We start from the raw sequence: 12,677 nt of genomic DNA, 5'->3' as shown, positions 1-12,677 counted from the left end.
AAGACCTTGGCTCAGATCACGAGCAGGCTTCCAGCAACACTGGAAAGCAGACAACATATCCAAGGTTGTACCCCAGGGTCAAGCTTAGCCTTCATCATTCCAAAGAGTCTCAAAGACCAAAAAACTACAGTAACTCTTCATCCAGGAAAAAAAAAAAGACAAACTCATAAATATACTTCCTAGTTCATGAAAACAATGCTACTAAGAAGCTATTTCTCTAGTTTCCTTTTCAATTTCTTAAAGTTGCACCAGCTTTCCTTTAAACTCTGTTTATGACAAGGGAACAAAATAATAACTTCACTCTCGTATATAACTAAATTAAGAGAAAACCCCAAGAGGTTGCTACAGGACTATATAACACTGAAAATCAAATACCTGGTCATCCAGGAAAAGTGCCAAGATTTCAGGTGGGCATACCTGACTGCTAGGAGAGAGCCCTAACAGTAAACTAATTAGAATCCATGTTAACAAGTAAAAGTTGAAGTGCAGTCTGTTATATAGACGCTTCTTACCCCTGCGGGAGTTGATAGAGAGGGAAAATACCTGGCTTCAGGACACTGACACCAACATCCATAACAGAATTGATAACACTCTCGGTGAGGCCAAAGAGGAGCCCCTCTCACCTCTGTGAGGAGAAGTTAGAAGAGGAATGGTATCAAGGAGCAAGGTGAGAGTGATGTGGGGACCATGAACGCTCAACCTTGGGTAAGGATGGTATAACTATCACCCCAGCGAGGAGAGGAGGCCAGGCCTCTTCCATGGATCTAAATTTCAAGCTGCTGAAATTTAGACTTGTTGGACCTAATCAGTGTGATGCAGAAAAGCACAAAGAAAAAGGTGGGGCACTGTTGGAGATGGGTTGGTGGTTCCGATTCTGAAGCAGAGGACAAAGGACAGCTCCCTGTAAGGGGCAGAAAGAAATCTAGCGAGACCTAATCTGACCTAGGATAAGCTGGGTATGCCTCTGGAGGTCACTCTGCACCCTCTTCCTTCACCTATTTCTAAACCTTGAGTCAGACCTAACGCAGAGGAAGAGAAGGAAACTTTTTTAAAAGCAAAACCATGAACAAGAGTTAAGCTAAAATAAAATAAATTTAATTAAAAAAAAAGAGTTATGCTAAGATGAGGTCAATATGGCAGTATAAACTGATTGATTTTTCACATGTACTCCATTTGCAGTACTTCACTCAGCCTCACCTCATCCAGAGTGGATCTGGATGAACCCGAATGATTGACAGTCTGCTTTGCTAAAGGAACCAGATTCTGGGAAAAGGGGTCAAAAAGGTAAAAATTACAAATCACTGACTGAAGGAGGATAGAAAGAGAGATGTTTTCCCCAAGGATTATTAAGGCTCGGGCGTATGGGATAGCCCTGTCAGCCTAGATAAAAGATCATAAATATACTAAGTAGCTGTGAGGACAAATAGAAGAGAGTAAAGGAGCCACTTCCAAATTCCTGTACTTCTCTGGATTCCTATGGTGTTGGAAGATACAGCGTTAATGTGAAATACAGAATATTTCTTTTCAGTCTATGTGTGTGTTTGACAACCAAGCAGCACAGCTGTTTAATAACTGACTGTGTCGCTTCTACTTCCACTATTAAGGAAGTTGTATTGGAATAATTGCCAGATATCCAACAGAAGATACAAAACATGCTTTTACCCTTCAGAGTATATGAGATTGTCTGTTTATACAGCTCCTGTCATCCTACATCTTACACTTGGTATTATTATTTTTTCCAAAACAGTTATTTGATTCTATTTTTGAATATTTAAAAATATGGTTCATAATATCTAGAAATTTACCAAACTCTAGCTTTAGAAGCTAAGGGGATGTGACATAGACAGCTGATTGTCCCCCAAACTCTAATCTCTCTTTTCTATACAATAGAGTTGTGGCTGGCCTCCCGTGGGCCCTACTAGAGACTACTTTTTCTAGCTGCTCTTTTAGCTAGGTGAGGTCATGTGACTGAATTCTTGCCAGTGAAGTGTGTATAGATGTGACCTGTGCCGTTTCAACATCTGAGCCTAAGACAGTGGACTTGCACGTCACTTTCTCACTTCCTGCAAGCTATAGGTCCCTCACCTGTGACTCAGCTTCCACTCTGCTGATGAAGACCTGCTCTGACAAAGCAACAGGGTGCAAGGAACTCAAGTCTCTGAGTAAGCACCTTGACCAGAGCTACCTAGAGCCCCCCAGCCTGGAGTGCTCACTCTACAGATATAATGTGAGATTAATATACCTCCATTGTCTTTAAACCACAGTATTTTGGAACCATTTGGTTCTACTGCCTCAGCCTTTGACCAAGCTTATAACACAGTCACCAAGTAGAGTGACTTGGCAGGTGGGAATTTTACTTTCCTCTGATTTTTTATTTGTAAATTAGTAACCTAAATGATTGACTATATATTTTTTTCAGTTTAACAAAGACATTGAAATTTTTTTATAGTCAGAAACTGAGTAGAGGTGCTTAGCACCTCTATGAATCTTGAGAACAGCTCTTATCAGATCATAGAACCATCAAATTATATAACCTGGGCAGGATTAAATTAGAAGCTTGGGATTAACAGATACACATTACTATATATAAAATAGAGAAACAACAAGGTCCTACTGTATAGTACAGGAGACTGTATTCAATATCTTGTAATAACCTATGGTGGAAAAGAATCTGGAAAAGAATATATCTATATATATATATATAAAACTGAATCACTTTGCTATGTACCGGAAACTAACACATTGTAAATCAACTATACTTCATATTTTTAAAAATTATATAAACTGGCTCTGAAAGTGATAAAAGAAATATACTGCCTTCAGTGAGGAAGTGACCTAACCAAGATCTCAAAAATTTGCTCAATAATATGTATCAGAGTGTCATTATCTTTCTACCTGCCCCTACCAAGGGCATGTACATGTGGGGGAGGTGCACACAAACACACACACTCTCACGTGGAAAGGAAAGGCCCCCATAGTTAGGAATTTAAAGAGAATGATCAAAACTCTGCATAAAAAGGTCAAAGCTCATCACACAAATGAAAAAATAAAAACTGAAAAAATAAACGTAGAGTGAAGTTAAAAGTAGCCCTCTGCTAAGAGGCCGTTTTTAATGGTTAATTTCCACTGCCTCTAGAGAGTCTGAGCACATTCTCCATTGTCTTTGCAATGGTTAATCATTCATAACCAGTCTCATGCAATTTGCAGATAGGATTGGGATGTTTTTCTTCCTTAACACTCAGTGCTACAAAAGAGTCCATAAACATTGTTTGCAAAGCTGACCATGTTTAGGATTCAGAGTACGTCCCATGATTTTGATCACCACCATTGGTAAGAATAACAAACTTCAGCATCGGTGCCTGATTAAAACCTTCAAAGGGGCAGTGTAAAGCAAGGGGTGGAGTTAGACGGCGAGGGAGGGTAACTGCAGGCTGCATATAGATGTGGTAGTGGGAGGTCAGAGACCCAGCTAAGCACCGCCCCTAACAGGCTGTCTCAGGGACAGGAGCAGGTGGCAGGGAGGAAATGGCTGGGAGTGAGTGCAGGGGAGGCCTCTGAGGATGCGAGTGTATTATCATATTCTGCTCATTTTACCCAACCCCTCATATTTATTGTCTTGGATTTAATGTGATTTGTACCACCAACTCCCCAAGTTTTGATTTCTATAGAGACGATTATCAGGACGTGCATGCATGTGTGTGTGTTACTCTAGGGTCGTTTTGAGGAACTCTCCTTCTGACATGGGATATTATTCTTTTTTTCCCCTTCCTTTTGGTATCTCTTGAAGTAATTATGTTTTCCCATCGCCTTTTTGTGCAGCTTTCTTCCTTTAACACTAACAGCTCAACAGCTGCTACTGTTTTGTCTTATTCACCATCTCCCAACATCAGAAATAGAGAATTAAAACCAAGCAAGACAAGACAAAAACCAAATATCCGTGTAGACATGAAACTCTATAAGAACACAATTCTAAGAACATAATTCGAAATCATAAATAGTTCAGAAGATTTAATAATAAAGCTCACTATGTATGCGACGTTTCTCTAATGCTTCATACATACTAACTCATTTAATTCTCAGGGCTGCCCAGTGAAGTAGGTACTGTTAATATCCTCATTTGACAAAGGAAGAAACTGAGGCACAGAGAACGTAAGTAACTTGTCCAAGGTCAAGTGAATATTTATATGATTAGGCACCCTGGCCCAAATTCTAATTTTAAGGAGTCTGCGTGCAAAATCCAGTCATAGCAGTCCTGATAAAACCCCAAAGTAAGATACACGGAGGCTATATTGCAAGTGAAGCACTTGGGTTCTTATATCAAACATCCTGATTTAGGGTCCTGGCTTTACTCTTTACGTGCTGTGAGAGCTTGAACAAGTTACTTAACCTCACTGAGTCTGGGAATGATGATGATGAAATCTAACACATGGGAAAGAGCCTAGCGCATAGTAGGTGCTTGGAAGATACTTGTTGAATGTCAGTTGCCATAATAGAACAGCACATAGTGACAAGAGGAGCAAAATTGTGATTTATTAAAGCCAAGCCTGACTGCCTTTTTGCTCTTTCAACACCGCCTCATTTCTCCAACACTTGAGGTTTATGAATGTATCATATCCCTAAAGCATAAAATACACTGCTGTTGCTTTGATGATTATGTTTCAACCAATGAAAATGGTCTCCCTTTCTCCCTTCTGCCACAAGTAGCATGCTCATTTACAGGATGGCCAAAGCTGTAAAGAACAGGTGGCAATTTATGAATAGTGGTTAAAATACTGATTTCCCCAATTTTTTTCCTGCCTTAAATAATGTTCATCCATAAATGATGCCTGATAGAATATTTGTAGAAAAAAAATCTACATCTGATTTGGAGAAAATGGCTCAAAATGTTGGTTCTGATTCTGACCTTAGGCATTGTGGTATGAGACGTCTATGTAGGATTTCACACAGGAAAAAAAAAAAAAGGAAACCTAAAGAACTGTGAAATTCAAAGGGCCACTGAGGCTATGTATCTAGTAAGTTCTTGAACAGGACACTTTTATTTTCGTGAATGTGTCAACTCCACGTTATTTCTTCACAGATGGGTAAAATTCCTGGAATTCCATTGGAAAATGTTTAATGATGAATCTTGATGTTTGAAAATAAAAGCAAACCATAAGCTTCCCAAAGGAGATGGGAACATTTAAAAACTGTTAGTAAGCCAATTAACATCTATCCAATGTACAAAAGTGTTTGAAATAATAAGTGACTGTGTACTTTATCTTACACAAGAGCTAATCTCAAAGTTTACTGACTCCCTGTCTCTATTTTTTTTCTTTTGTTTTCTTTAGTTATGATTCTTTGGAACTTCTGTCAAATTTCCAACTTTTCTGGGAAATCTTCTGTCTCTCTTTTTTTACACTCCACTACAGAAATGAAACATGAAATATATTACTTGTTGGCTTTGTTGAAAATTACTTGGATGCCTATTTGTTGACCTGAAATATTTCAAAAGAGTTTTCTCAAAATACACATAGTTATCTATATTTGTAGTTCTTTGACTGTAAAGAAAAATAGAAAGATTTTCAGACTCTTGTTAACAATGGCTAATCATCCCATTTAGCATGCTCTTGTATGACCTTACTCCTATTTGACAAGTTAGAATGTTATGAAACTATTTGAACAGTTCAGCAATTTATCTCCATCAACCTGAGCCTTTGGTGAGGGGGAAAGTTTGACTTAAAAATGATGATATAATATTAAGAATGTCAAAGTAATGAAAGACATACTATAGCTTTAGGCAGCTTATGATATTTTATCTTCTATCACTTTTAGTCAATATGGTAAGAAAACCTTAACAAGAAAAGATATTTTAAAAAGCGACCGTTAAATATAATTTCACTAACAAAAGATTAAAAGTTGAAGTCTAATTTTCAAAATACTATGAAAAAATGTATTCATTACTGTTGTTAAATAGTTTCATGCAAAGTAAGAAAAGCAAAGCAGAAAGATGACCCCAAGGCTCAATGACAAATGGACATACAGCTAACTTTTTAAAATATTTATGAATCATCCTTTATCAACCTCAGACTGTTATTCAATATTTGAATACACATACATGTGTATTTGCAACAATAACGAGTTCGCTTCAAACTATCAATTTGAAAATCTTTCAAAATATGGTAGATACAACCAAGAGGCAAAGAAATGCTCCACGTGAACCTTAAGATCTTGTTCTTATAGGAGAATATTAAAACATTAAAGGCTTTCTAATGTGTTAATTGGTTTTCATGCTAAAAACTTATTAAGTGGAAGATGATCTCTTTCACTACCTTCCCATATTTTACAGTTAGGCCATATTTTTAGAAATAGTCTGGCCAATAATGTGAATTGTATTATCCTTTTGTTTCCAAACTGGTCCTCAAACACAGAGCGCAAGGAGAGACTGAAGACAGAGGCCACTCCAGATTGGCAGGTGGCAGTTTTAATAAGCAAGGGAACTTACATATGGCATTTGTCCTGGCGGCCACAAGATGAGTAGATCTCCACATCTACCAGGCAGAATCTTAAAAGCTGATATAGAGCCCTTAACTGGATTCGGTCACATATTCAGTCCAGATGGCCTCAACAATACATTGCTCTCTCAAGGCTGTGTCCTTGAAATGGCTCCCACTGTGGGAACAGTGAGCAGAATATGCATTCCAAGGACAAGGGACTGGGTGAGGAACCTACCATTGCCTGATTCCCTCCCTTCAGCTCTTGTGTCAACAGGCAGTCATGTCCTCTCAATGACCTCCTCCAACATACCCTCTACAAAGAATTTAATCTGAATACTTAGCAAATGTAGGAGAGCAAGGACCTGGAGGTCACAAGGGCACCCACTGGCCACATGGCTCTATCCTGTCATCCCTACCATGTGGGACACCTTCCTGGAGGATAGACAAGGGCAGTGTACATTTTCAGTTCCAGAGAAGACTGTAGCATATCATTATAAGATCCCTTGGGAAGGATTCCTTCATGGCTCATTGCATCTCAGTGGAACCAGAGCGTCACAATAACCACCTAAGTGGTATGTGCCAGAAGTGGTGTGCAGGAAGAGCAGTGTGTGATAGTAGGTATTTATCCAGGAAGTGAGAGGGCACAATCATCTCTATCCATCCTCGATCCATCCTTATCCTGACTCCTTTTTTAGCACTTCATGTATCCACAGCTTATTGTTTCTACTGTCTAAATTGTACATCATACCCACTGCCAGATGATAAGATTTCAAGTACCTTTAGGGAATTTCAAAAGGAAGAAGGTTATAATATAAACCTCTATTCTTTTAAGTGACTGAATGCTGTTACTGGCCTATCCCTGGTATCTAACAGGCTTGTTGGAACACATAATGCATATTCATTATAGAGTACTTAGAAAGTAAGGATAAATTCCAAAGAAAAAAAGTCCATAATCTTATCATCTAAAATAGCCACTGTTAACTTTTTTTTTGTGTAACCATTCAGTCTTTTTTCTATGCGCATCCACATAATAATAACAATGTCTAACGTTAATTTAGTGTTTACTTGGTGCTGATCACTATACCAAGTTCTTTATAAGCATCATCTCATTCAGTTCTTATTAAAATTTTAAGAGATGGGCCCTATGATGCCCATTTTACAGGTAAAGACGTTGAGGCTTAAAGGTTTAAGCAATTTGCACAGAATCACACAGCTAGTGAATCATAGGCACTAGTCTTAACCCAGGTATGCCTGGCTCCAGAGCCTATGTTCTTGACTTCAATGTAATCTGATTTATACATGCCTTTAATACTAGAAAATTGTATTTTATAAGGTGTGTTTTATAATCCCTCTTAAAGTATAACTCTATAATGAAGTAAGCATATGAAGGAAGAGGAGTGAGAAACGTAATATACGAAATTTGTATTCTAAAATACATAAAATATTTAGATTTCACTTCTCAAATGGTCCTGATATTCAGAGTTAGCACATGAGAAATAACAAATAATGAAGCACCGGTAAAAAATGCTCAGACTTTCTGGTTAAAGGCACATAGTATCAATGTATATTGATACATTGTAATTATTATACATATGTAATTATTTATTTTAAAAAACACAGATGACTTTTTTAAAGCGTTGGGAGAGCTATTAGGATCAATCTTTCCAAGGAGCAATTACAAGAACTATGAAAATATGTTTCTAGGAAATAATCTAGAGATGTAATTTACCAAAATTGTGGTTTAATTTCTTTTGGCAAGGTAGGTTATTTGATTCCTAGAAATAGAAATTTGAAATAACATGTAACGAGGTAGAACACAAGGAAGAATGTAGATACTGATTTCACAGCTGGAAAAAATAAAGATTTATATTTAGACACTGATGGAATGTGAATTTAAAATGACATAAATAATTTATGTTTTATAATCATTGGATTTTCCTCCATACATATAAGTGCTTAAAACAATTTTTTTAAGATCCAAAGATTTCTATTTTTTCTGTACAGATATTTTCATGGTTGTATTTAATGATTGATTGTTAAAAACATATGCATTTTGGCTTAGCATCGTCCTCAAAAGAAAAGCTGATGGAAGGAAATGTAAGGAGGAAGGGGAGGGGCAAAGACACATGGTGGCAACAGTGAAGGAGGTGGAAGTATGGGTGATTATAATACAATTATATTACAAATATAGGTAATTATAGTAGAATTGGTGTTGTACTTGGAAGTTATTCAAAAAGCATTTAGAGAAATCTAAAGCTATACAGCAGACACCTCTGAATTCATTCTTCCAAAACTGAAGGCAGATTTTGTGTGTGTATTTATTTATTGCAGGGTTTTTGCACCTACTATATAAAAACATAAGCAATGTCCCTTGATGAAAAGTGTCCAGAAGACAAAAAGCAGGAGTTGCTTTAGACACTGGAATCACTGACTTCCCCATAAGTCACTCTTTAATTTCTAATAAATCTTCAGACACTAATAATGCACCTGTTTCGGAACATCTATTATTGTTTTGATTTGGCACAAACAGACCAACTTCAGTCATATAATAGAAAAATACATAAAATATATCCTACCTGGTATATATCCCATACAAAACTGTGTATGACATTGGGCAGTGCTTTAGTTTCCTCACAGGTTTTTATTTTGAACATGATGTAGAGCACATGTCATCCTAACTAGAGAACATTTTCAAGCATTTTTTCTCCTTTGGGACCCCTTCATTTTTAATAGCTGATTCGGATGGCTCATTTCTTTTCTGTATTTTTAGAGCCTTTGGACCACTGAGGTGGATTTTCAGTTTATCTCCTGCAACCGAGATATAATTAACTGAGGAATAACTTCCAGAGGAGATTCTCTGGCAGATGTGAGGGCATCTGGTGTACAAAAGTTCCGTTGGAACCAGTGTGAAGTGGGGCCCTAGGAGAGTGAGTCAGACAAAGGAGCCAGCTGAGGGACCCTGCCTGTATTCAGCACTAATGAATGACAGGTGCACAAAGGCAAAGGAATCTGTCTTGAAGGCTAGTAGTGACTCTAAGGTCTGACCTCAAGTCTGGTTATGTCAAGATTGGACACTGAATTTAGAGGGTACAAAGCTCTACTTTTTGTACTTTTCATGCAGGCTAGATTAATTATGGCAAACTATAGCTAAGATTTATTGAGCATTTATAATTACATGCTAGGGACTGTGTCAAGTGCTTCACATGGATTAACTCATTGCCCCTTTTTTCCTTCTAGGAGACGTGGGTCTTCGAGGAGTCTAGTAACGTGTACAAATATATAAAAGCAGTAAGTGGTAGACAAGTTCACACCCAGACAGTCTAATTCCAGAACTGGGGAGCTTAGCCACACCACTGTCTCTCTGGAGGCACTAAAGCAACCTCCTGATGGCTATAGCAAGTTAGGAATTTGCCCATTATGTTCTTTGGTAGCCATTTAATCTGTTCTTGAAGACCTTCTTTCAAACTTTGAAGCAATAGCTAGATTAAGAGGTGAAACAGGTTAGTTGCAATGACCAGTTTATAATTTGTCAGGGGTATGTGGGAACTCTCTGTACTTTCTGCACAATTTTTTTGTAAACCTAGAATGCTCTAAAAAATTAAGATCTATCAATAAACATAAGGTCTATACCTTTTTTTGTGCCTGTTTTCTAACCTCATTCTCAAGTGCATATCACCATATGTCAAAATTTGCATCTAACTAAACACAAACACCCAGAACCTCTTCAACAAGACCTTCCAGATAACAAAAATTCCCAAGTGGAATGCATTTTCTCCTTCTCGATCTCTCATGGCAAATGCTTTTAATTGTTCTGCTTTTCTTAGTCTGCTTGGTGTTAAAGCCAGTGGTGTCTTTTCTTTAGATTTTGAGTCTCTGGAATATAGAGACCATTTATTTCTTATTCATTTCCAGTCCCACACCCAATATCTGTACTATGCCTGAGTACATAATAAAAATAATTACAACTGCTTTTTACTGAGGGTTTAATTTGTGCCAGGCATGTATTTCAAGCTCTTCGTGATGAATACGATTGACAAATTTAGACCTTCTTAATCCTGGCCTGGATTTTTACAATGAACTTCCAATTGGTCTCTTCAGCCTTTGCTTGTTCCAGTCCCCTATACTTAGATACCCTCAGATGACTCTCCTCAAGCGTCATTTCCTGCTCAAATATCTGTAATTGTGGTACTCCATTGTCTGCTCTTCAGCATCCCTTAAGGCCCAAATCTGCTCCCCTATGAGTCTGTTATGCTCCAAAAAGCTGGCTCACTCAACATTTACTAAGTATACATAGTGCTTTCTCTTCTTTGGAGCTTTGTTTATGCCTGAAAATGTTCTCCCTTCTTCATTTCTACTGTTAAAAACCTTACCTACCCATTTCAAATATTATCCATATTCATAATTCTAATTTCCTCCTACAATCTCCCCCACTCATACCAGATGGGCTCTTATTTGAGTACTCTTAACACATTGTATGGCTTTGACCATTTCCTTATGGTTTGTCTTTAATTATATGTTGTCTTTATCTCTTTTTCCACCTTCAACTGGATTTTAACCTTACTTGTGAAAAGGGATTATATTCTCCTCACTTTTGGACCATCTGAAACTCCTAACATAACACAGTGCTTTGCAGGTAGTGGACATTCATCAACCCTCATAGTGGAAAGACAGTAATACCAAGTGGGAATGTATAAGCTGTGAAGTCAGGTGGACACGGATTCTGACCTCAGGTGAATCACTCAGTAGCTGTGGAGTTCAGGCAAGGTAGTTAACTTCTTTGAGACTCAGATTCCTTTCCTGTGGGCGCGGCACTGTATCTGTTACATAGCGTTACTGAAAAATTTTAAAGGAAAATATCTGTAGAGTTTGACATGTTAAGTGTCTAATACACGGCAGTGGCAAGTATTTGTTTCATAGAATTTTTCTTCTGGAATAGTTTGAATTCCTTCTAACTAAAGACATCTTAACTCTCTTTTTTTAGCCATACTTCTGCTCGCAATCATTTGTCAGCAAGGCAAAATTGGAACAAGGAAGGCCATTTTATAGATAGGTATGATATCGTATTCCCAATCAGATCTATATTTATTTTGAAAATACTGTAGTACTTGTCAATTAAATAAATTCATGAATATTTATTGAGCACCCGTTTATGCATCAAACATTGTAGATATTGGGGATACCGCAGTGAATGAGATATAGTCCTTGCTCTCTACTTTCATTCTAATGTGTACAGTGACCCCACAGATATCTAAGAAACATGATGAAAAGCTTACCTAAAAATGGTGCCAAACCTGCATCAATTAGAATCCCCTAATCCATTTCTGGGCCTTAAAACTCGGCTGTTATGGCAGCTTTGGGGGAGTCCAAGAATGGTTACCCAGATTTTTATTAAAATTTTTTTCTTTTTCATATGTGTTTTTTAAAAAAATTGAAGTATAGTTGGTATACAATCGTTCTGAACCAAACTTGGGTCTGCTTGCCCGCGCAGAGTAAAGCCAACCTACTGACAGCTGGTTGTGGTGAAGGAAAGAAAGGTCAGCGTTTATTATAAGGCACAATACGAGGAGTCTGGGAAAGCTAATGCTCAAAAAGCCTGAAATCCCCAATGGGTTTCAGCAAAGTATTCTTAAAGGCAAGGTGAGGGAGGGGAGCCCCAGGGTACCTGATCAGCTCGTGCACAATTCTCTGATTGGTTAATGGTGAGGTAACAGGGCGGTGTCACAGGGGTTAACCTTCGGTTTTGAGGTTGTCCTTAGGCGCCAATAGGCCTGGGGGCTGCGTGCTCTTGGTCGTTGAGTAGTTAACTAGTTAATGTCTTCCACCTGGGGGTTTTAGCATCTCTAAAACAACTCAGGAAATGCGCATCAGATACTGTTACCTAGGCACTTCACAGAGGAGCTAAAACAGAGGATATGGGGGAGGGGTCTGTCCCTGGGAAGGCCCCGTTCGGTTCTGCTTGGTTACACAATATTATGTTACAGGTGTGCAATATAGTGATTCACAATTTTTAAAGGTATACTCCATTTACAGTTATAAAATATTGGCTATATTCCCTGTGTTGTACAATATATCCTTGCAGCTTATTTTATACATGATAGTTTGTACCTCTTAATCCCCTACCCCTATAACGCCCCTCCCCCTTCCCTCTCCCCACTGACCACTAATTTCTTCTCTATATCTGTGCGTCTGCTCCTTTGTTATATT

The sequence above is a fragment of the Stenella coeruleoalba genome, assembly GCF_951394435.1.
Source record: "Stenella coeruleoalba genome assembly, chromosome: 9".
In the NCBI taxonomy this organism is placed as follows: Eukaryota; Metazoa; Chordata; class Mammalia; order Artiodactyla; family Delphinidae; genus Stenella; species Stenella coeruleoalba.
This window is presented reverse-complemented; position numbering follows the sequence as displayed.